General features: G+C 35.6%; 1 protein-coding gene and 1 long non-coding RNA gene across 3 annotated transcripts in view; one reads left to right on the forward strand and one right to left on the reverse strand.

Moving 5' to 3' along the window:
- Positions 1–2,969: 2,969 nt before the first annotated feature.
- oxr1a (oxidation resistance 1a) overlaps positions 2,970–26,768 on the forward strand; it is a 195,605-nt gene continuing 171,806 nt past the window's right edge. For both annotated transcript variants that reach the window (XM_065298715.2, XM_065298718.2), the window contains exon 1: positions 2,970–3,057. The gene's annotated coding sequence lies outside the window, so the exon portion shown is untranslated. The remainder of the gene's footprint in view (positions 3,058–26,768) is intronic.
- LOC141280010 (uncharacterized) lies at positions 5,966–6,895 on the reverse strand. The gene is made up of 3 exons (XR_012334818.1): positions 6,757–6,895; positions 6,188–6,251; positions 5,966–6,030 (listed from the first exon to the last, which is right to left on the reverse strand). It is a non-coding gene; the product is annotated as an uncharacterized lncRNA (long non-coding RNA).

The raw sequence follows: 26,768 nt of genomic DNA on the forward strand, positions 1-26,768 counted from the left end.
CGGGAAGCACAATTAAAAAATATCTACTGTGGTTATACCAGCAAGCAACCTTATGTTCAAATATCCTCTACCTATGTGTAGATGCAATTTGTGTGAAGGTTGCTTAACTTATGCCAGGATAAAATCTTTTTTCTGTCTCCCTGACTTATTTATGAGTGCCCACCAGGGTGTTCACTGAGGGACATCAGAGGCATCCATCACAGTCCTCTCGGTCTCCATGCAGCGTCCATTGATTTGCACGTCTCAAAGCAGACATTCACCATCAATCAATAAGATAACAAGTCTTCATTTCTTCTAGGAAAACCTAGACTCTCCACTTCTACATCTGTCGACAACAGATACTGTGTGTCCATGTATGTGTGAGCAGAACTTTAAAATGAGCAGAGCAGTCTTGATTTAATCAAACTAGAATTAGAGTTAATGAAATAGTGCCGTCTTAAGGATTTGTGTTTAATTGCTGTCATAAATTATTTGATAAAATGTGCTATTGCTTATACCACGGTTACCACACATATTGCTCTTGTGCCTATTTTTAAGACATTTAGGTGTGCGGTTTACAGAAAAATAATAAACACCCATGAAACATTTCTCAGCCAATCAGAATAAAGCTTTCAACAGGCCCGTGGCATAAACAAATAAAAAATCATATTTGGAGGGTTATGTTTATTCACTGTATGTAAATTTCATTTTTAATAAGTCAGGACAAGACTATGTGCATGCATATTTATTTTTACTTCATAATGCATCTCTTAAAGCAAGCAATTCTGACTTTGAAATGAAAAGGAAAAATTTTTAATAAAAAAAAAAAACCCTTGTCTTCCCCTTTCCCCTTGAAATGTGACATTGAGTCATGTTAAAGATTCAGCTATGAAAGCTAATAGAATTGCATACAGTAAGGCCATAGTACAGATTACATTACTGCTTTAAAACACATTTACAGACATGTAAATCATCCGTATTTATATGAGGTAAAGCATAAAAGTGACCAATAACGTTTATTACTGACTTGATTTATCTCCATTAAAGCTGCAGTTTGCTGTGATTGTTCAGAGCACATGATGTTCATCTGGTGGTGATGTGCGGACAGCAGCTGTAAAACACAGCTAGGTTAGTGTCTAAAAATGTCAATGTTATGTAATTAAATAAAATCCTAAACATTAAAATGTATGCATTTGGCAGATGCTTTACAGTGCATTACAATACATTTTGGAGTGGTTTCCCGGATGGGGCTTAAGTCTAGTGCCAGACTAAAATGCACGTTTGAGCTACTAAAGCCAGCTTGCATTTATATATCTTAAAATCTTAATCTAAACCGTAACTGTGTTTTCTGCAATCGAACTCACTCTCAGAAAAAAGGTACCAAAGTTGTCACTGGGGCAGTACCTTTTTAAAAAGTACAGTTTTGAACCTAAAGGGTGCATATTGGTACCTCGGAGGTACACTTTGTACTTTAGGATCTGTACCAAAATGGTACATATTGGGACCTTTTTTAAAGGGACAGGTAACTTTTATACCTTTTTTTCTGAGAGTGTATTCTTCACATCATGAATGTGCCCATGTTGACTGTATTGCATGCAGTATACAGCAGGGAAAATAAGTATTTGACACATCATCATTTTTATCAGCAAGGGGATTTCTAAGTGGGCTATTTCCACCCGATGTAGCCATCGAGCCAAATATTGAATTCATACAAAGAAATCCGAACATTTAAGTATACAAGTTGAGTCATAATAAATAAAGTGAAATGACATGGGGAATAAGTATTGAACACATGCAAAGAACCAGGTGCAAAATGGCAGAAAGCCAGGAGATCACCTGAAATCTGTCAGTATTGAGAGAGAAACCCTGCCCACTATCAGTACTAATCGATATCAGCTGCTTTAGTCCTAACGGATGGCCTATAAAGGCTTCTTATTATCCAGGAGGCACACAGAAAAGACTTCATGATGGGTAAAAGCAAAGAACTCTCTCAAGGTCTCCGTAATCTTATCGTTGAAAAGCGTCTTGATGGGAATGGTTATAGGTGCATTTCCAGAATGCTGAATGTTCCTGTAAGCACTGTGGGGGCCATTATCCAGAAATGGAAAGAGCATCACTTCACCATAAACCGGCCATGATCAGGTGCTCCACGTAAGATCCCTTTCCGAGGAGTCCAAAGAATAATCAGGAGAGTTCTCCAAGAACCAAGAACTACTCAGGCAGAACTTCAGGAAGACCTTGCATCAGCAGGTACTGTTGTTTCAAAGAAAACTATAAGCAATGCACTGATCCAGCATGGCATCCATGCACACTCACCATGCAAGACTCCATTGCTGAACAAAAATCATGTTGAGGCTCGGTTAAAGTTTGCGAAGGAGCATTTGGAGAAGCCTGTGGATTATTGGGAGACTATAGTATGGTCAGATGAAAGCAAAATTTAATTTTTTGGCAGTCTGGTGTGTCAAATACTTATTTTCAACGCTGTATATAGTTTTTATTAAACATCAATCATTCGGCAAAGTGGCCTAAATATGACATGCCACTTGTTTTGATATTGGTATATCAGTGGTTTTCAAACTTTTTACCCTCCCAAAAATTCATGACATTTATAAAACAACCTTAAACTTCAAACTAAACGAAACATATATAATTATGCAATGTAGTGCTGTTGGTTGGTAGCTATTTTTCTCTGAGGTCTGATTACACAGAATTTATAATAAATGAATATATTTTATAAAATGTCATGCCCGGGCACCATCTTGCACGGCTCAGTTTGAGTTTGATCTTTTAAATTTGTATTGCTCATTTATTTTAAATCTTGTTATATTTCGAAGCATGCCCATTTATTTCACATGATTGAAAATAATTTCCCTGCACTATAACAGCTAAATAATTTGGTATAATCCATTCCCCCGCTCACTGTGCAATGGTTCGGTCTGTATTCAGAAGGTCAGATTACTGTGTATGTGTGTCTCATCCTGCGCACAGATGCCTGTTACAGTGACCGGCTCCATAAACTCATCAGACAAACAGCCACACACGAGGGACCCGGGACATGGACGGCTCTTCATTCTGAGAGTGAGTCACCGCACTTCTCTTTTCTTTCTAATGCATGTTTACAAAATGATGCAGCATCACCTGCATGTGATACATGTGTGTATGGTGTGAGCACCTGGATCATATGAGAGTTGATGTGTGATGATATAAAGTGATCATTTTAAAATTTGTGTTTAGAGACTAATATGTGTTTGTGGGTTTTGTGTGTGTTGCGGTTCCAGATGAAGTTTAAATCATATGGAGGTGCCTTATCCAACTTGTATTGTCAACTTATTGTCAGTTAAACACATTGCAAAGAAAATTTAACTTATTAAATATACTAAAAATACTGAATAGGATGTAATAGCATAAAGAATACAAATATAATGGTTTAGTCATATTAGGTTATTCAGTAATTAATTCAGATCGTGTTTTATTAATTTGCTTTTAGATTACCTTCTCATTTAAAGGCATTAGTCAAATTCTACACTAAGTAAATTACCAAAATATCTTGTTGGGCCGTTTTAGTTTTGCGCTGTTTGACTAATAATACTTTAGTGAACAGCAAGAATGTAAAGGAATAAAAACAAACTAAAGGATGATGGCTTTGAAAGCATTTCCTTATTTCTTCTGTAGAGTTTGTTTGTTTGACCGTGAGCGATCTGTCGCTTTTTCAGTGTTAAGTGATTCTTTTCTAACTGCCGGATCAAAATCCTTCTGACAAAGACAGAAATCTTATAAATAAGTCTCACACTTTACAGTTCAATATAGATGTTGTTCGCATGAATGAATAAACAGCAAGCATTTCTTTGAAAGCATCTCAGGGTCTTTCATCAGTACGCCTAACGTCAGAAAGCTTTCAGATTTTTAAAAAAATCTAAAATACCAGTTTAATAACACGTCACTGATGGATGTCTTCAAGTTTGACTTCAGAAGTATTTTTTATATGCTTTTGTGTTGAGTGAAGTAATTTTCTTTGCCAGTATTGAAGGACATGGATTGTGGGTACAGTATAGTCTTGTACTCTAGATGGCTCTCTTCAACACAGTCAAGCCTCCTCTAGAGAAGTACAACTATAGATGTTTCAGAGTTAAATGGCAGATTGAGACCTTGAATCTGTTTCTTGTGTCATCAGGGAATGAAGTAGTTTTTGTGAAAGCTGTTAAAGGAATTGAATACATACGGTTCAATAGAGCTCTGAATGTAAATGAAACACAGTGAAGTTTACCAAGGATAAAAAAACCACCTTTGGTGAACCTATATGAAGAGTTCATATGCAAAACCCTGTAAGTGTGTTTGTCATGTTTTCTTGTAAATTAGCATTTCTATCAGGTTTTTCACTTTAAAGGCAATGAAAAGAATATTAGTCAGCAATTGCCTTATTTTAACAAATGTCGCTTTAGTCATTAAAAAAAAAAATGTATTTTAATAGTGAGTGACGAGAGGACAGGAAAGTTCAGGGAGGAGAGAGGAATGGGGTCGGCAAATGACCACGAGCCGGGAATCGAATTTGGGTTGCCGAAAGTGCAAAAGCACCACATGTCGGAGTGCTGCACCCTACACCATCGGCTCTGACTTGGTATTGGTATTTAACAAATCTTTTGCTGCAAAACCTTGCATTTTTGTATCAAAACCTTGCGTTTTTGTATCAAAAACTTTATAAATCCACTTCTTTGGATAAGGTAGTAAATAGTAACATAGTAAACCGTTGCAAAATCACTAAAGATCCAACTAGAATAGGGATGTTCATATTAGGGATGCACCAATTCCAGGATTCTGATTTGGCCTAATACTGGGCTTTTTGACGGGGTTCGGGTTCGGCCGAATTTAAGATTTTTTTTCCACTGAACCGAAACCCTAGGCTTGAGCTACGCTGGTTGAGGTCACGCGGCCGTTGATTACACACATCGGGTGCTGACGTGGAGATAAGTGTTTTTTTTTTCGGTGAGCCTTAGGGGCAGTTCACATTTCGTGGACCTACCTGGAAAAATCTAGCGCATCGCACAGCATCGGTTTCATTATGCATAGGATTATGGTAATTGTCAAAATAGTTTTTCCCCAATTGTCATCCTGGCATAATCCTTTTTTTACAATTAAAATTTAAAAAATGAAAAATACACTGCTGTGGACGTTGTTTACTTCATGAATGTGTTTTACTGTGTAAATGGAATAAGGATGCGAGTAGGATTCGGTATTCGGTTTTGGATTTGTCCGAATCTTAAACAGTGGATTCGGTATTCTGCCGAACCCAAAAAATCTGGATTCGGTGCATCCCTAGTTCATATTGACCAGTTAACTGTTACCAGAAGGAATGAATTTATGACCGATTAATATTATCAGTAAAAAGAAATGTAATGGAGTAATGTCTTGTCACATCGTGTGGACGATTAACACTTGGAAAGATGGATGTAAACAATACTTTTTTTCTGGAGCGATCTCTCTTCTCAGAACGCAAAAACACTGTGGAACTGCAGGTAAGCACCGCAGCTTTTAAATGTGGACATTGATCATTTATTTTATCGTGACGTGACTATTAAAACATGTTATGAGATATCGCCACTGTTATATTTATAAGCAGCATGCAAAAACATAATAATAATAATAATATATATTTTATTTGTAAAGCACTTTTTATAGTTAAAAACAATCTCTCTGACACTTATAAAAAACAGTTTTATATAGTACTGACCAGAACAAAGTCTAATAATAATCGAGTGCTCTTATCCCCTTAAGATTAAATGGGAAAGCAATAGTAACTAGCAGGGGCGTAGCAAGCTTTTTAAAAGTGTGGGGGATGTATATATATCATTTTAAATTTGATATAAACGCACCAGAAACATGAGTATGTGCACCTGGGATGGAATTAAGCACCACCCATGACAAAAACACACACCCTCTCTTCCTTCATAGACCTCTTTCACAAACTGTAACATTCATTTTTCATTGTTCACCTGTGAAACTTTCTGTGCCTCTCTCTCTCTCTCTTTAAACTGATGCCTCCAGCAACCTCATCTCCTAAACAAGGTGATAAAGGAATAAGGCTGTGGTACTAGCAAACCTTATTGAAACTTGAAAAGTAATATATTAAATTAATGCCAAAATATATAATGGTAATAGGCTACTGTTGTTTAATGTCAACATTTATCAACATCCAGCTTTCAACTTCACTTACAGGATTTCTCTTGAAAAAGGTGTCAATCTTCTCCTGCCTCTTTCTTTTCTGTATCTTATTGATACTGCGTGACAAAAAGATGTGACAGGACTGTGACTGCTAAATTTTGCTACTTGTGCCCTGAAAAGCTTTTTCTCTGGTGGTCTAAATGATGTAACAATTTACAGTTTTTACATTAAAATAATATAGGCTACACTTTTCTTTCATTGTTTGCATAAGTTACCTGTAGAAGAACTATGTCATAATTTCTCATTTTTTCTTCTCAACAAGTACAATCATACACAACAGGTAGTATAAACAAAGTATTCAGCTAATCAACAAACAATGCTCAAAATATCAAATCGATTGCAATTTGTCCCTCATCCTCGTCAATTCCCTGCCTTCTTCATCACAGGTTATACATTGCATGCCACATTGTCTACACATGACCGAATTTAGCCAGCTGCTGAACAATAACCCAATTAGCATTAGTCCCAAACACATATCAAGCTTATTCAAAAACCTCAAAAGCATAGAGTTGATTAAAGTGTTTAATAAAGATTTTAAAACACTCATTCAAAGTAGCCTACCTGAAAAAGGGAGATGTAAATAAACAAAGTTCCCGCCTCCTCAGCGCGAGCTGACCGATCAATCTAACCCACCAAGAGAGGCGGGACTTAAGGCAGAACAGCCAATCATCAGCCGGTAACACTCAAAGCCGGCGTCATGTTTGAGAGGGGAGTGGGAGAGAATGCAGCGCAGCAGACAGAGAGCGGCCAGAGAAACGGAGGAGCGACTTTAATAAGGCCTGCAAAACTGCATAAAAAGTGTGGGTGTTGAACCCTCTCACCGGGAAAAGTGTGGGTGTTAACACCCACATCCCCCACGGGTGCGACGCCCCTGGTAACTAGGGATGCTAAACAATTAATTGCGATTAATCGTTAGCAGAATAAAAGTTTTTGTTTACATCACATATGTGTGTAAACTGTGTATAATAAATATGTATATATATAAATATGAACACATTCATGTATAATTTTAAGGAAAAAAAATGTATATATTAAGTATTTATATTTATATATAATATAAATTATACATAAATATACAAATGTATATACTCATGTAAACATTTCTAAAACATATACATGCATGTGTGTACATTTATTTATACAAAGTTATTATACACAGTTCACACACATATATGATGTAAACAAAAACTTTTATTCTGCTAACGATGAATCGCGATTTATTGTTTAGCATCCCTAATAGTAACATTTTATAAGTATAGTTTTATTAACTTTTACCTCGCGCCAAAACAATAACAACACAAAAGACACTAAATATGAATAAGACACCAAGTAAAAGTTTCATCATGACATCAAATAGTGCTGATTTGATCTAATTTTTGACAATTTTGACACAGGCAAGGCCAACATAAGAGCCAGGGAATCCCTGTCAGAGATGTAGCTCAGAGAGGGCGGTGGTCAGCGGGGCGAGTGAACACTGACTCTGGTTCTCGTACCGAATCTTGCTAAGCAAACGTTCAAACAGGCGCTATCTTTACTAATAGACTGCAGATTTAGATATAATAAATATATATTCTCGACTTAACTAATCTTAAAACTACACTTTGTGACCAAGAAACGTTAATATAAAGAAACGGCTATTCCGTCCATTGAGTTCTTATGAGATTCAAAGCAGCCGAAAGTTATACCTGCCATTCTGGCCACTCTCAAATCCGTGGCGGAAGAAAGTAGTTCCCAAACAAAGAGGCTTTTAAAATAACTCCGTTGTTGTTTTCTAGTTTTTTTTTTCAAACGTGTGCCTCGACCTACGGCCTCGTGCCTCTGGCCTAATCACAGCCGTGATGATATAGAGCTATATCACACTCCTACTCGAGCGATATTGCTTAAATATATATTCATATACACATTAAACAAGGATTTATATTTTATAGAGTAGTCTAGATTCACATATTTAGAATGCTGATAAATACAAACCCGTGATAACACATTCTTTAAAAAAATCCTATGTAGCTTGTCAGTGGTTAAACATACAGCATTTAACTTTTCTTAGCAAGATGTTTCAAACTGCCTATAGAAGAAGAATCTTGCAGAAATGCTGAGAATTGAATACTTAACGTTGGGTTATTTCTGTCTGACGCATCTTAGAAAGCAACAATGCATGGCACTTCGTGTCATTTCCAAGAGCGTGCATTCCCTGCGGTTAACTTTTTACTTTATTAAAGTGAACTTTTAGGAATTTTATTTTGTAAAGAAGCACAGACCTGCCTAAGGACTTGATTCTTCTACAGTATAATGATTTATCCTCATTTACCCTAATTCCTACAGAACAAACACATCGACAGTCATCTTTCAAATAGTACATTTTACTCCTAGAGGCTTCGGTGCAGGACAGATGTTATTTACTGTAAAATTAAAAAGTATAAATCTTTATAAGCACTTGCATCACTCTGCAATGCTAAAATGACATTGACTTCAAGGCTACTGTGTCATTTGGTGCAATGTGATGGATGATCAATTATCAGGTTTCCTAGAAGACTCTTCATCCTTCTGTGTCTTAAGATCCAAAGTGTGTTTTCTGAGTTTTACATAAAGAATTGAATAAAGCTATTATTACTAGAGCTTCTCAATGATCAGATGTAGTTTGAACGATTAATTAATTGTAAATATATCTCTATACAATGCATATATGATGTTACACGTGTTGGACCTGAGATAGCCAATCAGATTTTAGGGTTAGATTTATTGCTGGCAGGTGTTTGTACACTATATCAATCTATTGTTTTCCTCTGCTTTGAGGCGTAGATGTTGGATTTGTTTTAGAAATGGATTTCTCTGACAGGATTGTTCTTCCAGGAACATTAAAAGATGTTGTCCTGAGAAAATGCTTCTCTCAGCACAAGTTGTACTCAGGCCCTCTGGAGTAAAAGGCAGTTTTGATTTTATTTTCTCTCGCAATATGAAATCACAGCAAACACCACCACATCATTTTTCTTTTTTGTCACAATGCACAGCAATATTTTTTGATGAAATGTCAAATCTGATTTTAATGAATAAGACATTAAGTATTTACAGATTTACTTTAGAAAGCAAAAGCTTGAAACTCATATTCGTATGAGATAAATGCCATGTCACATTCTCCTCAGTGTTTATTTTTCTATCACTAATTGCGCAGGGGACCTTTTCTCATCTCTGTGTCAAATTAAAATTCAGCTCCAATCTTTCAGAAGCCGACAAACTGAACAACACGATGACAGCTGGTCTCTCAGATTCTGAAGGACATTTGCGGCCCGTCTGGTTATCCTTCATCTTTGATGGTTGATTTGTAGCACATGCAAATTGATCACCAGTAAAGCTATAACTCAGTTCCTAAACCCTGCGAACTGCTTTGCTTTCCAATAACACATTCAATGCTGCATTTGAAAATGGCCAAACGAAGGTATTACATCAATAAAGGCGGCACCCTTTCAAAAAGTACACCTTTGTACCTAAAGGGTGCATATTAGTACCTTAAAGGTACATATTGGTATCAAATACTTTGTCCATACCTAAATAGTAGGGGCGCGGGGGGCAAAAACTAATGTGGGGTTAGTCGTAACACGGACTGTTTACATTGTTGCACAAGGTTAAGCGTTTAGTTTTTCCAGTATTTTTTTCACGCTGCCAAAAGATGATCTCGCCCAAATTATTGGAAATATATAATGTTTTTCCAGAGAGTTATTGATGAACGAGTGTTTTGGTGGCATGTACCTGTTAGTAATTTTTTTTCATCATTTTTCGGTTTTTAAGTTAGGTGTGTAAGATACCAAATCCAATGCTATTTCATATTAATCAGTGTCTTGTTGACTAAATCATAGCATCGTTTTGAAATATGTCTGCAGGTCTCTTGAAAATATTTTGACCAAGCGGGGTTAATTGTAACGCTGTGTTACAACTAACCCCTCAGCACTTATGATATGAAAACCGCTAACGTTAGCGTAATTCTTGCCGTTGTTTTAAATAGGTTATGCACGAATGATTGCTGTCTGCCAACAAAATAAATGTGCCTGTCTTAATAAAATTTGTGTGTCAAATGTATTTTTGTTCATATCTTTAATATTGATTGAATAAGGTCTCGTCAAAGATTGAAATCATAATGAAATAAATGGCTAAAATCAGACTTTGATGCTCATTATCTCAGAATTTGATGTTGAAACTCTAGTATGGTTATTACTGACTAGGTCACATATAAAAAAATTTTTGTCATACTTGCGCTGCTTTTTCTCACATATTTAGACATTTGTGGCCATTTATGATCAAACTATTGTTAGAAAAGGGCTGGATGAATGAATACAGTGTGGATACCTGTCTATTATAAACAAATATACAACCCCAAAACAGAAAAAGTTGGGACACAGTAGAAATTGTGAGTAAAAAAGGAATGGACTAATTTACAAATCTCATAAAGTTATATTTTATTCACAGTAGAATATAGATAACATATCAAATGTTGAAAGTAAGAAATTTTGAAAAGTCATGCCAAATATTGGCTCATTTTGGATTTCATGAGAGCTACACATTCCAAAAAAAGTTGGGACAGGTAGCAATAAGAAGCCAGAAAATTTAAATGTACATATAAGGAACAGTTGAAAGACCAATTTGCAACTTATCAGGTCAATTGGCAACATGATTGGGTATAAAAAGAGCCTCTCAGAGTGGCAGTGTCTCTCAGAGGTCAAGATGGGCAGAGAATCACCAATTCCCCAAATGCTGCAGCGAAAAATAGTTTTCTGAGTTTCTCAGAGAAAAATTGCAATGAGATTGAAGTTATCATCATCTACAGTGCATAATATCATCCAAAGATTCAGAGAATCTGGAACAATCTCTGTGCGTAAGGGTCAAGACCGGAAAACCATACTGGATGCCCGTGATCTTCGGGCTCTTAGACGGCACTGCATCACATACAGGAATGCTACTGTAATAGAAATCATAACATGGGCTCAGGAATACTTCCAGAAAACATTGTCAGTGAACACAATCCACCGTGTCATTCGCTGTTGCCAGCTAAAACTCTGTAGGTCAAAAAAGAAGCCATATCTAAACATGATCCAGAAGCAAAGGCATTTTCCCTAGGCAAGGATAATTTAAAATGGACTTTGGCAAAGTGGAAAACTGTTCTGTGGTCCAACGAATCAAAATTTGAAGTTCTTTTTGAAAAACTGGGATGCCATTTCATCCGGACTAAAGAGGACAATGACAACCCAAGTTGTTATTAGCGCTCATTTCAGAAACCTGCATCTCTGATGGTTTGGGGTTGCATGAGTACGTGTGGCATGGGCAGCTTACACATCTGGAAAGGCACCATCAATGCTGAAAGGTTTATCCAAGTTCTAGATACATATGATCCCATTCAGACGTCGTCTCTTTCAGGGAAGACCTTGCATTTTCCAACATGACAAATGCCAGACCACATACTGCATCAATTACAACATCAAGACTGCGTAGAAGAAGGATCTGAGTACTGAAATGGCCAGCCTGCAGTCCAGATCTGTCACCCACAAAAAACATTTGGTGCATCTCAAAGAGGAAGATGCGACAAAGAAGACCTTAGACAGTTGAGCAACTAGAAGCCTGTATTAGACAAGAATAGGACAACATTCCTATTCCTAAACATTGGTCCTCCTCCAGCTGTTCCTTGTATGTACATTTAACTTTTATGGCTTCTTATTGCTACCTGTCCCAACTTTTTTTGGAATGTGTAGCTCTCATCAAATCATAAATGAGCCAATATTTGGCATGACATTTCAAAATATCTCACTTTCAACATTTGATATGTTATCTATATACTACTGTGAATAAAATATAAGTTTATGAGATTTGTAAATTATTCCATTCCTTTTTTACTCACAATTTCTACTGTGTCCCAACTTTTTCTGTTTTGGGGTTGTATAAACAATATCCACTTCAAGTATATAGACAAAATAGTATTGAAATATTTGCCTGCAAACTTAATTTTTAGCAAGTGTTACAACTAACCCCCTATCTGTTACTATTAACCCCACCTATGGGGTAAGTTGTAACGTTTGCACTTCTGTCACTTTTGGTGTATTTGTCCAAGAATGGTAAGTACTAGAAACAAACTTGAAATGTTCATTTGTAGCAGAGATGTGTGTGTTGCTTGTGTAAAAATATAATTAATCAAACTCAAATATTTTTTGAATGATTGAGCCTAAACCAAAAAGCGTTAGGTTGTGCCCCGCTCTCCCCTACATAGTGAGGATTTTTCAAAGTGTACTGCTTCAGTGGCAGCTTCTGTACCATTATTCTGAGAGTGTAGAAGAACCAATTTTGGTTCCTTAAAGAACCATTTAAGAATCCTCAATGAACCAGTTCTTTCTTACCTTTTTAATCTGACCTTTTTCAGATGAAACACAAAAGTTCTTCAGATTTTAAAGGTTCTTTATGAAACTATTTAGCCAAAAATGGTTCTTACCTGGCATTGTAAAGCACGTGAAGAGTGTATGATGCCTTTAAATCCTGTCTGCATAGTCAACTCACAAGGATTTAGCACAGACCATGTATTTGTGGTGTTTTGAACGCCACACCGGTCATGTTAAGACTCTGGCATTATAGTCAGCTCATGGTATTATGTAACAGCGTAACTCCCAAATCCTAACAGGCCAGTTAAAGTTTTCCAAGTGGTCGAGTAGCACTACAGATTCAGACTACACTGTACAGTATATCATTCAGCAACACTTTATTTATGAATTAATGAGAAGTAGTCAATGATTTATTTAAACAGTAGGCAGATGGATATGAAAAGCTGATATATTAAGACTTTAAAAGAGTTGTGAGTAATTGCTTGTAAAACTACGAGTAAATTTTTTATTTTGAGGAAGTCTAACCTCCAATATCCTAAGTGCCTCAAAGTAATGTGATTAAATACAGTATTTTTGTGTTGTCATTGCACTTCTGACTCTTTTGTTTGGTTGCACTGTGTGTGTATGTGTCTCTATAGAGAGATCTTTTAAGCCAGTAGTTTCGAAATCCCGGCCCGCGGGCCATTTGCGGGCCACCCTCCCTCTCTCTGCGGCCTGTGTCTGCTGTCAAAAATATATCAGAATCTGGCCTGCAGAAAGATTTTTATTCCCTTTGTTTCATATTCGTTTTATTTTTTTATTTATTTAAACAGGTCAATTTAAATGTCGCTTCTAACAACGCATGTTAAAGTAGAGTCAAGGCGTTTCTTACTTTCCAAAGCACTTGGGAGGTTGCGTTCCTGTGGTGTGTCGTGACCTGTTGCTATGCATCCATGAACCGTGCTCTCGGTGATGGCGAGGATAACGGAATGCGTGAACGGATTTTAATTGCACATCTGCACCTCACGTCAATCATATCACTATCACCATGCGATCAGTTGATCTTGTTGGGGCTTTGGAGTGTTAACGTTGTTTTTAGCAATGAAATAGGTGCTCTTTAAAAAACTGATAATGTGTGGGGTCATGTAAACGGGTAAAACGACTTTTTTTAATTGTGAAAAGGCCATAATCTGCATTAGCAAAAACTAATCAGCACAGGTAGTTTTTTGCTCATTACCCCAATTTCTGCATTGCATGTAAACGCCTTAACCAGCTTTCTCAGTTTTTTATCTGCGCATGTCTCCGCGTGTGAAAGATAAATGTCACACGTGGAAGTAAGCACAAAGTAATACATAAAAGTCAGGGCTCGATTCATGCAGTTGGCAGAAAACTGCGAAACTTAAAGCTCATGTTACATTTATAGGTTCTGCATAACCTCCTAAGACCATTTTTTTGTTGTTGTTTGTACCATTAATATTTAATTCAAACATGGAAAATTATTTCATGTTCAAACTAAGAAAAATATTTGGGTTTTATATTTATTGTTTTTTCCTAATCGCAAAATAGTTGGAAGAAATCTAAAAAAAAGACAAACCAAAGCTCGGGTCTTAGTAGGTTAAGGCAGATTTCCCACTGTTTTTTTGAAGGACTATATACTATAGCCGTCACTGCCTTCGAGAAATCTGACAAATCTCCAAATACCATGTAAACGCAGTTTTCTGCATAGCCGGTTTATTCATTTGCATGTAAACAATAATTTTCACACCCAAATAATATACAGTACTTTACAATAAGTACCATACAAATAGTATGCCCATAGACACAACACAAATCCGTAACCATGTTAAAAACACTGTAACACATAGGATTGAGTGCCTTATTGCTTTCATAAAACTGTGTTAACAGCTATATGACAAACAACACAATAGATGTTCTATTAATAAAACAACCACATAATCTTTTTTTTTTGTATTACACTTCATTGAACGTAACTGTAGGCTGTTTATATTTGCAAACCATCATAGCAACATTAATGTGTGGTCACAGTTGAGAATTTATCAGCGTTTATCGGCATGTGCTGTGTGCCTCATTAAATCAGAATTTATAGGGTCAAATGTATTTTATTTTTATGTATTAGATCTATTTAAAATTGTATAAATGTTTCATATTTTGACACTACAATAGAATAGCCTTAAAGACTTTCTATTAACCATAAAGAGCACAGTGGCTCATTAGCTCACAGCTTTTACAGCCATTAACTTACAGCCTTTCAGATGTTATAATATTCAGTGGTTGTAATGAAAAGTTTATTGTCCTAGAGGATCAGTTAAACACTGTAAACCGATGTGTTAAACAGCGCTTAAGATTAGAAATGGATTTGCTCTTCTAAAGCATGGTAACTAAGTTATTGACCTCTACAATACAGCTTGTCATGTATTGTGTGTCAAATGCATTTACATGTAGAAGTATTTTTTATTGAATCTAGGGTTGTCAAACGTACCGGGTCTTCAGTTACAAGCCAGTACAAAAATAATCGGCAACAAATACATTTTATGCTTGATGAATAAATTAAAAGTAAATACAGAATTTTATTATTGTATATTAACCTTAAACTTTATTAATAAAATAGTTATGGAAGAAAAATAATGACAAAAGTTTTTTAATTAAAATAGCCTGTTGAATTGTACTACCTGAAAAAAAATGCATTGTATTAACCGTGCTTGAATTTTAATGCATTGTATTTTTAGGTTTTGCATTTTTAAGGGCTGAAATTCAACATGCGTGTATATTTTCTGTATTAAAAATTCAATAGTCCACATTCACCTTTTAGATTTCACTTTAAAATATTCGGTCTGTTTAAAAATACAACGTAAAATATTCAGCAGGCAAGTTTCAGTCCATTTAAATTCGCGTCCAAAAATTCAAGTCCAAAAATTCAGTCGTACAGATTTCAACATTTAACATCCGGGAACTGCAGGAAAAGCAGTAGAGTACCGAGTATAATCTCATCTGCTGTTAATCGATCTGGGCAGCAGGTGGTGCACGTGTTCGCCAAAACTTTGTACATGTAAGATGATTTATCCACTGCAGTGATGAATGTTGGCTTTTATGTTCAGTTTTAGTAGAACAACTGTAATACACTCATACAGAGAGTGTATTGTTTGGTTATGTTATTGACAGGATACTAAACGGTTTTTAAATGCCATATAAATTAAATAGGGCCTTTCTGCCTGCTATTGGCTTCGTTTCTCAAAAGCTAAGTTGATTGTAGATTTTATTGGTGGCAATCTACCATCTTCTTATGCCTACGAGAAACGGACACGTTTTTGTAATTCTTCACCTCAGTTTATAAACCATACTCAGATTATTAAACTGTTCAAGTTACAAATCGTGCGCGCGGATTAATAAACCATACGCACAATTAAACAATCAGTGCTCTCAGATTTTCAATCCATATCCACAAATTCATAAACAATAAATAAACAGTGCACACGCTTTCGCAATGGTTTTGCAAACTGAGTCCACTACCGCAGAGGTCCCCAACCACCGGGTCGTGGACAAGTTGCCACCGGTCGCAAGAACATCCTGAAAAAATGTGTATAATAGCTACGTTATAGTTTAATCAGGTGTTTTGTCCTTTACGAGCCGACTTCAAATAACATATCAATCCACTTCTATACAGGGCCGTGCTCACTCTTTTTCTTTGTCTCTCTCTCTCTCTCTCTCTCTCTCTCTCTCTCTCTCTCTCTCTCTCTCTCTCTACCAGCGCATCGGCGATCACATTGCTGTCATTAAGGCCGTAGCCAGGATTTTTCAAATACCGAGGACAACCCCTACATTTTTTTTTATTATTTATATTTTTTCCATATTACAGAATAATAATAAACACGTCCAAACTACAATAGCACAAATGTAACTGTGTCTGTGAGAATTTTTGTTGGTGACTAAAAGCATCCAAAAAAATCAATGGTTACATTTCATCATCTGAAGTCACCCTTTCAGTGGCGGATGCAGAACGTGACATATGGGTGGGCATGGATTAAGTCCGGGTGGACCTGAATCTATGGGTGTCACTTTTGAATAAGAAACTATAACAAGTCTATAAAATTCGTCAAAACTTCAGGAATCACAAGCGTATTGGTGAGAACACCCGAACTGCACGTCACATTTTTGACATTATTGATATACTTTAAATTGTAATGCAACATGACATTAATTAAGCCTTTTTGGTTAAAAAAATTATTGGGCTGTCATATAGCCTACAAAAAAGAACCTGCACACAGTGACAAGAAATATAAATGAACACAAAAAAACTAATACTTTTTGAAATAGCCTATTAAAACTGTTTAAATAAATTAAGCTACTAAATGCTTAAAATGAAGCTTCACTCTGAGCGAACACATACCTTGACGAAGGCTATTTGCCGATACGTTGGTTATAATAAATAATTTTTGCAAGTGAGTGTGCAGTCACTATTTTGTGTTATAAAATAAAGCTTCTAACATCATATTCTCTTCATACAAATCACTAAAAATATATTTTCGTTCTCACATATTTAAGTTAACTTACTAAATAAAGAAAGAAAAAGGGAATTGCTAGAATAATGTTTGACTCTGAGGTTAAACGAAATGACAAATAAATAAACATTTAATATACTTTTTGATGACCATAAGAAGCGGGTACTCGTAAAGAGCGGAGACGAGGAGCGCGCATTTCAGACGTGAACACGAAAGGAATAATGGGTTTAGTTATGCTTTCACTTCATTTCCTGACAGTTTCACTTGTTAGTGGGGATAGTAATAACTAACAAGATGACACCGAATTACATACAATATAATTACCTAACTAAATCTGAGAGAATGCAAACCCATTACAATATTTTTTCCTCCGACGGGCAGGGCGCAGATACATCTTTGTAGCCCGACAGGAATTCGCCATAGCCCCGGGACAGTTAGACATGGATACAACTTCAGGTGTATTTTACCTATTGCATGTTATGTTAAAAACAGTAAAATTATAAGTAAGCCTGATAACTATTTAAAAACTATTATAAAGAAGTTGAATGTTGCGTTATATGGTTCTAATGAAAAAAATATTCCCGAGCAGCTTTCAGCCATGATCACTTTGAGAAATAAGTGGAAAACGTATTTTGAATAACAATACGTTATAAATATGTGCTGCGCGCTTTCCTCTCAATAACATAAACACACAACAAATATGACAGCGGGGTAAAAAATAGAAAGGAAACATCTGATCACAGTGATGTTGTTTGATAGCCTACCAGCTCTCTAACTCAGCACTAAGTCACGCCATGTTTATTGCTACACTTTATACAATATAGTCTATTGCTTTTAGCAACAAATAGCCTATCATAACAACCTATAAGCCTACTGTGTAATTGAGACATTCATTTAAGAAATGCATTAAAAGCAGACAGAATAGGCTGCGGAAATATAGTGGGTTCACTATAATCCACACCACAGACGTTCTTGGTTTGCTTCTTATTTATTAAATCGAGGCAATTGTTTGATTAAACATTGATTAATATTAAGATACAATTTATACAAAACGAAATTCACTTTAAAGAAAGTCTTTCTACAAAACAAACCTATGCAGGGCTCGCAAAATCGCTACCCCGACGTCCCGAGTATTTTTTTTTTTTTCATTTCTGATTGGGCGGGCCAGCTGTCAATCTGGGCGGGCCCAGGCCCGCCCATAGCTCCGCGCCTGCCTGCAATTAGTTTCATTTGCGATATCAAATGAATGTCTTCATTTTATTCATAAAGTCATACCTTTGCAATTCTTTGATCGATTGTGTTTTAGAAGTACTGTATGCTTGAACTCTAATGACAGCAATGTGATCGCCGATGCGCTGGTAGAGAGAGAGAGAGAGAGAGAGAGAGAGAGAGAGAGAAAGAAAAAGAGAGAGCGCGGCCCTGTATAGAAGTGGATTGATATGTTATTTGAAGTCGGCTCGTAAAGGACAAAACACCTGATTAAACTATAACGTAGCTATTATACACATTTTTTCAGGATGTTCTTGCGACCGGTGGCAACTTGTCCACGACCCGGTGGTTGGGGACCTCTGCGGTAGTGGACTCAGTTTGCAAAACCATTGCGAAAGCGTGTGCACTGTTTATTTATTGTTTATGAATTTGTGGATATGGATTGAAAATCTGAGAGCACTGATTGTTTAATTGTGCGTATGGTTTATTAATCCGCGCGCACAATTTGTAACTTGAACAGTTCAATAATCCGAGTATGGTTTATAAACTGAGGTGACGAATTACAAAAACGTGTCCGTTTCTCGTAGGCATAAGAAGATGGTAGATTGCCACCAATAAAATCTACAATCAACTTAGCTTTTGAGAAACGAAGCCAATAGCAGGCAGAAAGGCCCTATTTAATTTATATGGCATTTAAAAACCGTTTAGTATCCTGTCAATAACATAACCAAACAATACACTCTCTGTATGAGTGTATTACAGTTGTTCTACTAAAACTGAACATAAAAGCCAACATTCATCACTGCAGTGGATAAATCATCTTACATGTACAAAGTTTTGGCGAACACGTGCACCACCTGCTGCCCAGATCGATTAACAGCAGATGAGATTATACTCGGTACTCTACTGCTTTTCCTGCAGTTCCCGGATGTTAAATGTTGAAATCTGTACGACTGAATTTTTGGACTTGAATTTTTGGACGCGAATTTAAATGGACTGAAACTTGCCTGCTGAATATTTTACGTTGTATTTTTAAACAGACCGAATATTTTAAAGTGAAATCTAAAAGGTGAATGTGGACTATTGAATTTTTAATACAGAAAATATACACGCATGTTGAATTTCAGCCCTTAAAAATGCAAAACCTAAAAATACAATGCATTAAAATTCAAGCACGGTTAATACAATGCATTTTTTTTCAGGTAGTACAATTCAACAGGCTGTTTTAATTCAAAAACATAAAAATACAATGCATTAAAATTCAAGTACGGTTAATACAATGCATTTTTTTTCAGGTAGTACAATTCAACAGGCTATTTTAATTCAAAAACTTTTGTCATTATTTTTCTTCCATAAATAGTGTTTAATTAGCATGTTTTTGTAAATTTGTACCGAAATTGGAACTGACTACCTTACATTTTTATCTGTACCGTGACAACAAATCAGTAAAGTCATATATCACTGTGTCTCAAACAGTCATTCAACCATTCACTTTGCTTTGTGTTACTGAAGGTCAATTGGGCAATTGAGCATTGCATTAGCAACACAAAGGTCATGGGTTTGATTCCTAAGAAACACACACAAAATCTATAGCTTGAATGCAAGCCGCTTTGAATAAAAGCGGTGTTTACAAGGCATAATTAACTTTTACTAATGGTATGTTTTATTTAGTTCAGTAATGCAAGTGGCATAGAAAGAAGTGGCATACTTCACCTGTAAATAGTCCTTAGATAGTCCATCTGCTGAATGTGACAGATAATGTTTATACTTCACACATGTGACAGAAATGAAATGCTCTTGGGTTCACGTGGCAAGCGCGAGTGATTTACATGTTTAAGTCAGTGCAAAGATGCGAATGGGCATCCTGTGGCGCGGTACGCGCAAATTGAGAAAAATCTGTTGAAAATTTGTTGAAAAATCTGAACTTTGGCGGATTTCCGCGCCGTGTTAACCAATCAGGACCTTGCTGTAGTAGTGATGTGATTACAGGAAGCTAGTGTATTCTCAGCGGAGTCGCGGAAGCCCCTCCCATGACACGAATTTCCTCGTGAATGTTCAAGCGTCCAACTACACGTGAATAGTGAGTTTTTGCCGCCTATACAGCGGCTGGTGTGAATGCACCATTTTACTGTGGGTTCACATCAGCCACGTTTGAGGCATCATATTCACGTCTACCGCATCTAGTTTGCCGTTTGAACATTTTGAGTTTACCCGCTTCATTCATGCGTGAAAGCCGCGCTTGAAATTCTAGTAATTGAGACATTCACGCGGAAATTCGCGTCATGGGAGGGGCTCCTGCGATTCTGCTCGCTTTGGGTAATCACGTCACTATTAGAGCAAGCTCCTGATTGGTTAACGCTGTGCGTTTTTCCGCCAAAGTTAAAATTTTTCAACTCTTCCTGCGCGAATTCGCGCAAAGAGGTGGAATCGTGTCTACCGTGCCACGCTAAACGCATCGTTTGCGCAGCAAGACCTCCAATGCGTCTTCACATTGACTTAACATTGAAAAAACTCTCGCTTAACGCCTCTACCGCGGCTGGTGTGAACGCAGCATTACAGTGTTGGTTGTAAATCTGTGTTCTGTCATGGTGCTACTGAAATACCTCCACAGCCACAAGATTAATTTTACCTGGGAACGGAGTCATTTTTGAGCGCTGCCTCCAGAGCATTTGTCTCTGTCAGCATAATATCATTTAGTGCAATGACTCGACAGATTAAATCTAAAGTTAGACTGACGGAGTCCCACCTTGCCCGAAGCTCAAACCAGTGTCGGCGCCAGAGAATACAGAATGAGCGGGCCTCCTGTTTTACTGTGGGGGCACATGGTTCATCTTATTATTTTATTATTATTATTACTACATGGCAATGTAAAATGCTTGGTACTGATTGGCCAGTCGCAACATTCAAAGGTATTTTATTCCTTGAACAACCGCCTGAAACACAGCCTAACCCGGGTACTGCAAGCGAGTCACGTAAACAGAGACAGTTACGAATTAATACAGAATAAATATGCATAATTAATCACGTATATGAGATTGTATTTACAATGATTAAACCGAATGTTCGTCTTTTGACTTTTAACTTGTTTTAACGCGTCTGGAAACGTTTTCCCAGAAGGTTTGTATTTCTTTAAAATAAGCTAATAAAAGACATCAAATCAAAATGTTATGTCTATATATTTAATCATATAGCAACTAGCCGTGAAATTAGCGGGATTGTTACAGCCAGCCAAGTTGTTAAATAAATCCCTCACTATAGTAAAACCATAACTTATAAAGACGTTAAAGTGCAAGACTGGATAACTCACGCAAATCATAAAGACCAGTACATAACCAAATAACAGCAAAAGAAAACAATGTTACTGACATATCTAACACCAGAATGAACTATGCGTTTTACCTTCAGAAGAGCTGCAGGCGACGAGAGGACTTTTTAAAACTTTTTAAGAAGGTCCTTTTATTTGTCGCGAAATTTCTTCGTCTTGCTCAAATGCCAAGACTTACAAGTATACATTATTTAGACAGAAAATGAGTTCTCACGCATGGCGATTGAGCCCCCGAACGTGACAGTGGCTGTGTGTAAACTGGCTGACTATGTTAGCATTGCATTGTGGGTTAGTATTTTAATTATTATTTTTTATTAATTATACTCCGAATTTTAATCAGTATTCATTGTATAACCAAATGTATTTGCATCACATTTTTTTAAATTATTAAGTTCATTGTTATTTTGAGAAGTAAGGGGGCACAGTGACTCAAGTGGCCGGGCCATGCCCCCTAGGGCCCGCTCGTGGCGCCGACACTGGCTCAAACAATGGCATTTGTGTTGAGCATGTAAGTTATAAGGATGATGCTGGTTCAACATTAAGTCGCATGTCAAAATTTGCTCCTTATTTGTGTGGTGATAAAATATAACTACAGAAACATGTTTACAGTAATTTACTGTTAACTGCTACATGAGGTCTTATGGAGTCAACAACCATATGATATAAATGGAAATCATGGTACAATTTGAAGGTTTATTATTTTTACAATCCTATTTCCTCCAGCATTTGTCCTTTTGTAACTCAAGAGAGAGACATTTTTCCGTAGAGCATATTTGACTGACAATAAATAAAAAAGATCCATGAAGTTTCTCTTGAGCTAACATTTTTTGACAGCTTTTTATATTGCTTCATGTCTTGAACAAATTTTTGCTATGTTTTTCTTCACAGACACTCGTAGTGGCAGAGTAGAATTTACCACATTTGAGGATTTTTTTAAGAGAATTCCCACAACTCCCTGTAAAGCTTTCAGCTCATGACACTTTAATAATTCATTCAAACAAGAGTTTTTGCTTCAGGGTGGTAAGATCTTGTAATGAATATCCCAAAGAGGTCTCAGAAAATCCCAGCAAATTACTTTGAACGTTTTTGCTGTGTAGCCGTGCGTAAGTGAAGCTCATTTTGAGGAACACAGCATTTGCATAAACTGAGATGATTTTATTCATTTTATTCCTCAGCTGTAACATCTTTCAACAGACGTAATAATCTAAAACATTACATGAATAACTTGAATGAAATTAGTAAAAAATTGGACTCCAAGGTCAAAGTATGCAAAGCATTGCAGTACAAACACATTTATAATGCAAAGTTTGTTGTATAAGTGACTGTCGATCTGTAATTTTCAGCTAAATTTGTTATTTATATGAAAATTGTACATACGGCAAAAAAAATCTCTGGCCAAAAAATGCATTGAAAAACAAACTTTTTGGTGTAGTATACTAGTAAAATATATTAGATTAACCCTCATAATTTCTACATATTAATATTTATTGAGAATTAGATTTTCCTATGTAAAATAATAATAAATACACAATTTATGTACAAAATGAACTGTGTGGGAATAGTAGGTCATATTATCTTGTATTATTTAACTGTTTTATAGTTACTAAACATACTAATAATTAAGTACTTTAGCGCATTCAAGTCAAAAATCTGAGTTCATTTAACTTAAGCATATAAAATCCATTAAACAATAACATTCAAGTAAAATGGACTTAAATTAATTTATTTTTATTAATTTATTTTTATATTTATTTATTCCATAATCCTTTTTGCCTAAATATTTAGATTTTTTTAAAAGCTTTTTCTCAAAATAAGAACTGGTAAGAAGTGACATTTACTTAATTATTTAACAAATGTTTTTCATGCATTATTAAGATGATTTTATTTGATTTTAGTAGGCAAGTCCTCGTAAAAAATCCTCGTAACAATTTTTAAGTGAAATTTACTGCTCTTATAAAGTACATTTTACAAGTTTTTTTTCAGTGTGTTTTAAATATATGCTAAATATATTTTGTTGAAAGTAACCCTTAATTAAATATATTTTTGTAGTTGAAAAATATATTTAATTTTTTAACTTTACAAACCTGTAGGGTTCACAGATTTGTAACAAAAACAAGTTTTTCTTCCAATGTGATGTGAATATTTCCTGATTAAAATATACAGAGGGCTAAATATATTTTTTTTAAATTTATTTAAAAAAAATTCAAAATATACAAAAATATATCATGTAAACATATTCCTAAATATATTGCAGCAAATATATTTTTGGGCCATTTTTCTTATATTTTGAAATATCTAAAAATTTATATTTGAAAATATATATTTTTTACCATATGGTGTGGAGTCGGTGATTTGGAAAATGGCAACTTTAGCCTGACAGCACTATAGGCAAACCCACCTTCCCTGCAAATCGCCGTCCAAAGTGACGCTTCCTCCAAAATGCATAATTGTGCAGCAGACAAGAAGCGAGCTGACTAGAGACATCTTTATCGGATTACATCCTGTGTTATTCATTCAGTTAAAAAAAATTATTTTCAAAAGTTAGGTAGGTAGGTGAGTATGATGTCTGCGTAAAACTGCTGCTCACTGGTATGCAAACACACGCTGACTTACACATGCACATAATGCAAATTTGCATGTCAGAGTTCACCAGACTTGAACTTTGGTACGCAGTGAAATGCGAAATGTCTTCACACACGGTCTGATGCATTCGCATGCATATGAATGTAAGTCAATAGAACGAAAAGTACATAATGCCTTCGTAATGTTTTTTTAGGCAGTTTTAAGGAGCGAAGTCCAATAATAATACTACCTAACATAGTGCAAAAAAGTTGGGATTAAAGGGGACATACCATGAAAATCTGACTTTTTCCATGTTTAAGTGCTATAATTGGGTCCCCAGTGCTTCTATCAACCTAAAAATGTGAAAAAGATCAACCCAGTACACTGTAAAAAATTACTCTGGAGGGTGTTAAATTTAACCCATGAAAATTAGTTATAATTTAATTAAGTATATAAGCTAGCAAGTAAAATAAAAAATAATGGGTATATTCTACCTTCACTATCCAATTTTTAACAGTAATAACTGCAATACTAAAAAAATAAGTAACATATACCCCAAAATATTGGCCTTAGCACCGCAAAGTGCGCATGAATCAACATCCAGGCAGGACTCGAGTCACCATTTTTTCATATCATATCGGCGGGAGAACTGCGGTTTGTTGACAGGTAAGTTTTTATTTAACTTGTTGATATCATCATGAATGGAAATGTTAAGTTGGTTAACTGTAAAATCTACCAGAAGTTTAGTCATTTGCGTGCTTCTCTGTCTCTGTTGTTGACAGATTGATAGGTTAGAATATGTCAGTCAGGTTAGCTTTGAATGAAACATCGCCCAGTTCTTGCACCTGCGAATACGAATAAATATCCATATTTATGATTAAAATATTAACTTCCATTATTATTATTTACATGTCTGAATCTCGTGAACAGCGGAGCTGCTCAATATGAGTGGTTGAACTTGAGCAAGCCACGTGACGAGAGAGAGCAGCGGACGGTTGATGTACGATACAGACGGGAGGGCGTCGAGCAGACAAACAAACAACGGTAAAGCTGTCGATGCTAGATAATTACTGTAAAAGTTTTCTTGCATTTATCTGTTAATATATTGAGTTTTGTTTTAGAAGGGATCCATTTATGAAGCCATTTTATTATTATTATTATTATTATCATTTACATATACTTAACGTTGCCTTTCGCTTTTTAATGTCTGTTCAAAAAAGTATTTCGGAGTTCATATGTTATATATGAGACTTGTATATGAAGTTGAATCACTTAAAATTGAATGTAAGTACTTCTTGTTAGTGTTCAATGTTTTATGCACGTGTAGCCTACTGTGAGTTATAGCATAATATGAAGTTGTATTTTTGCACTTAATAAGTTTTAAATGAAGTTGAAATGTTTGTTTGTATCGATATAGCATGCTAGTCTACTGAGGTAAATGAGATCAGTTTTTCCTCTCATATTATTGTCTTCTTTAATTTTCTAATGATAACGTGAAGAACAGTATTTAGGAATCTTGCTTTTAATGGTTTTTTAACATCTCATGAAGCCTTGGTTTATTTTGTTTTATGAAATAATATGTTCAAGAAGCTTTATGTAAAACTATGATATGTTGTATTTCACTTGAAATGTATTGGGGTTATTATACGTCCAATAATTAGTTTTAAATGTTTACAGAATGTTATTTGGTCAATAAAGCAAGCAATTTATGCAATCTTGTGCATGACTATTTTCTTATTCAACCCTCTCTGAATAAGTAATATGTAATGTTTCTTAATGGCTTATCATTATTAATAATAATTTAATAGATCTGTGCCTTAATACCAATAGGGTTAATGTTATTCATTTTTTTATAAGTAATTAGTTATGAAAAAAATAGGTAGACCTTACCTAATTTTTTTTACTTTATCATAGTAATTAAATGTAGGTACTTTTTAATCAAATATATAGGATATAATTTACTCAAACAAAGTGAGTGCAAATTGTTACAACAATTTTTTTGAGTAAATTCTATAGGTTGTTTTTTACAGTGTAACTTAGTTTTGGTAAACCATTCTCCACAAGCATGTGAAAAAATAGGTCATTGATATGTGGCTCCCCTTGTGATGTCAGAAGGGGATAATACTGTACCTTAATCTGCACTATCCAACCACAACACTGCCATTTAGTGCAGAGATCAGCTCATTTGCATGTTAAAGGACACACCCAAAAACTGCACATTTTTGCTCACACCTACAAAGTGACAATTTTAATTTGCTATAATAAATTATCTACATGGTATTTTGAGCTAAAACTTCACATACGTACTCTGGGGACACCAACATTTTATTTGACATCTTAAAAAGTCCCTTTTAACAAAAAATTGTTTTTTTGTTGTGCGATAATAATGCAACATATTTTCGTAGTCAACATAATTGATGCCACCCTATCAGAGAATCACCTATTCCACCTTGAGAGCCTTGTATTATATGATACAGGGCTACATCACACTGGTTATCTCTGTTTGTTAGTATGAAGGTCTGTGTTATTTTGCATGAGCAAACTGTGCTTTGATTTATTGATTGGATGGCAGGCAAACAGAGGAGAACGTTGGCCTGTGATGGAACCGAATAATTGCAAATACAAAGC

This window comes from Paramisgurnus dabryanus, chromosome 13 (assembly GCF_030506205.2).
Source record: "Paramisgurnus dabryanus chromosome 13, PD_genome_1.1, whole genome shotgun sequence".
Classification (NCBI taxonomy): domain Eukaryota; kingdom Metazoa; phylum Chordata; class Actinopteri; order Cypriniformes; family Cobitidae; genus Paramisgurnus; species Paramisgurnus dabryanus.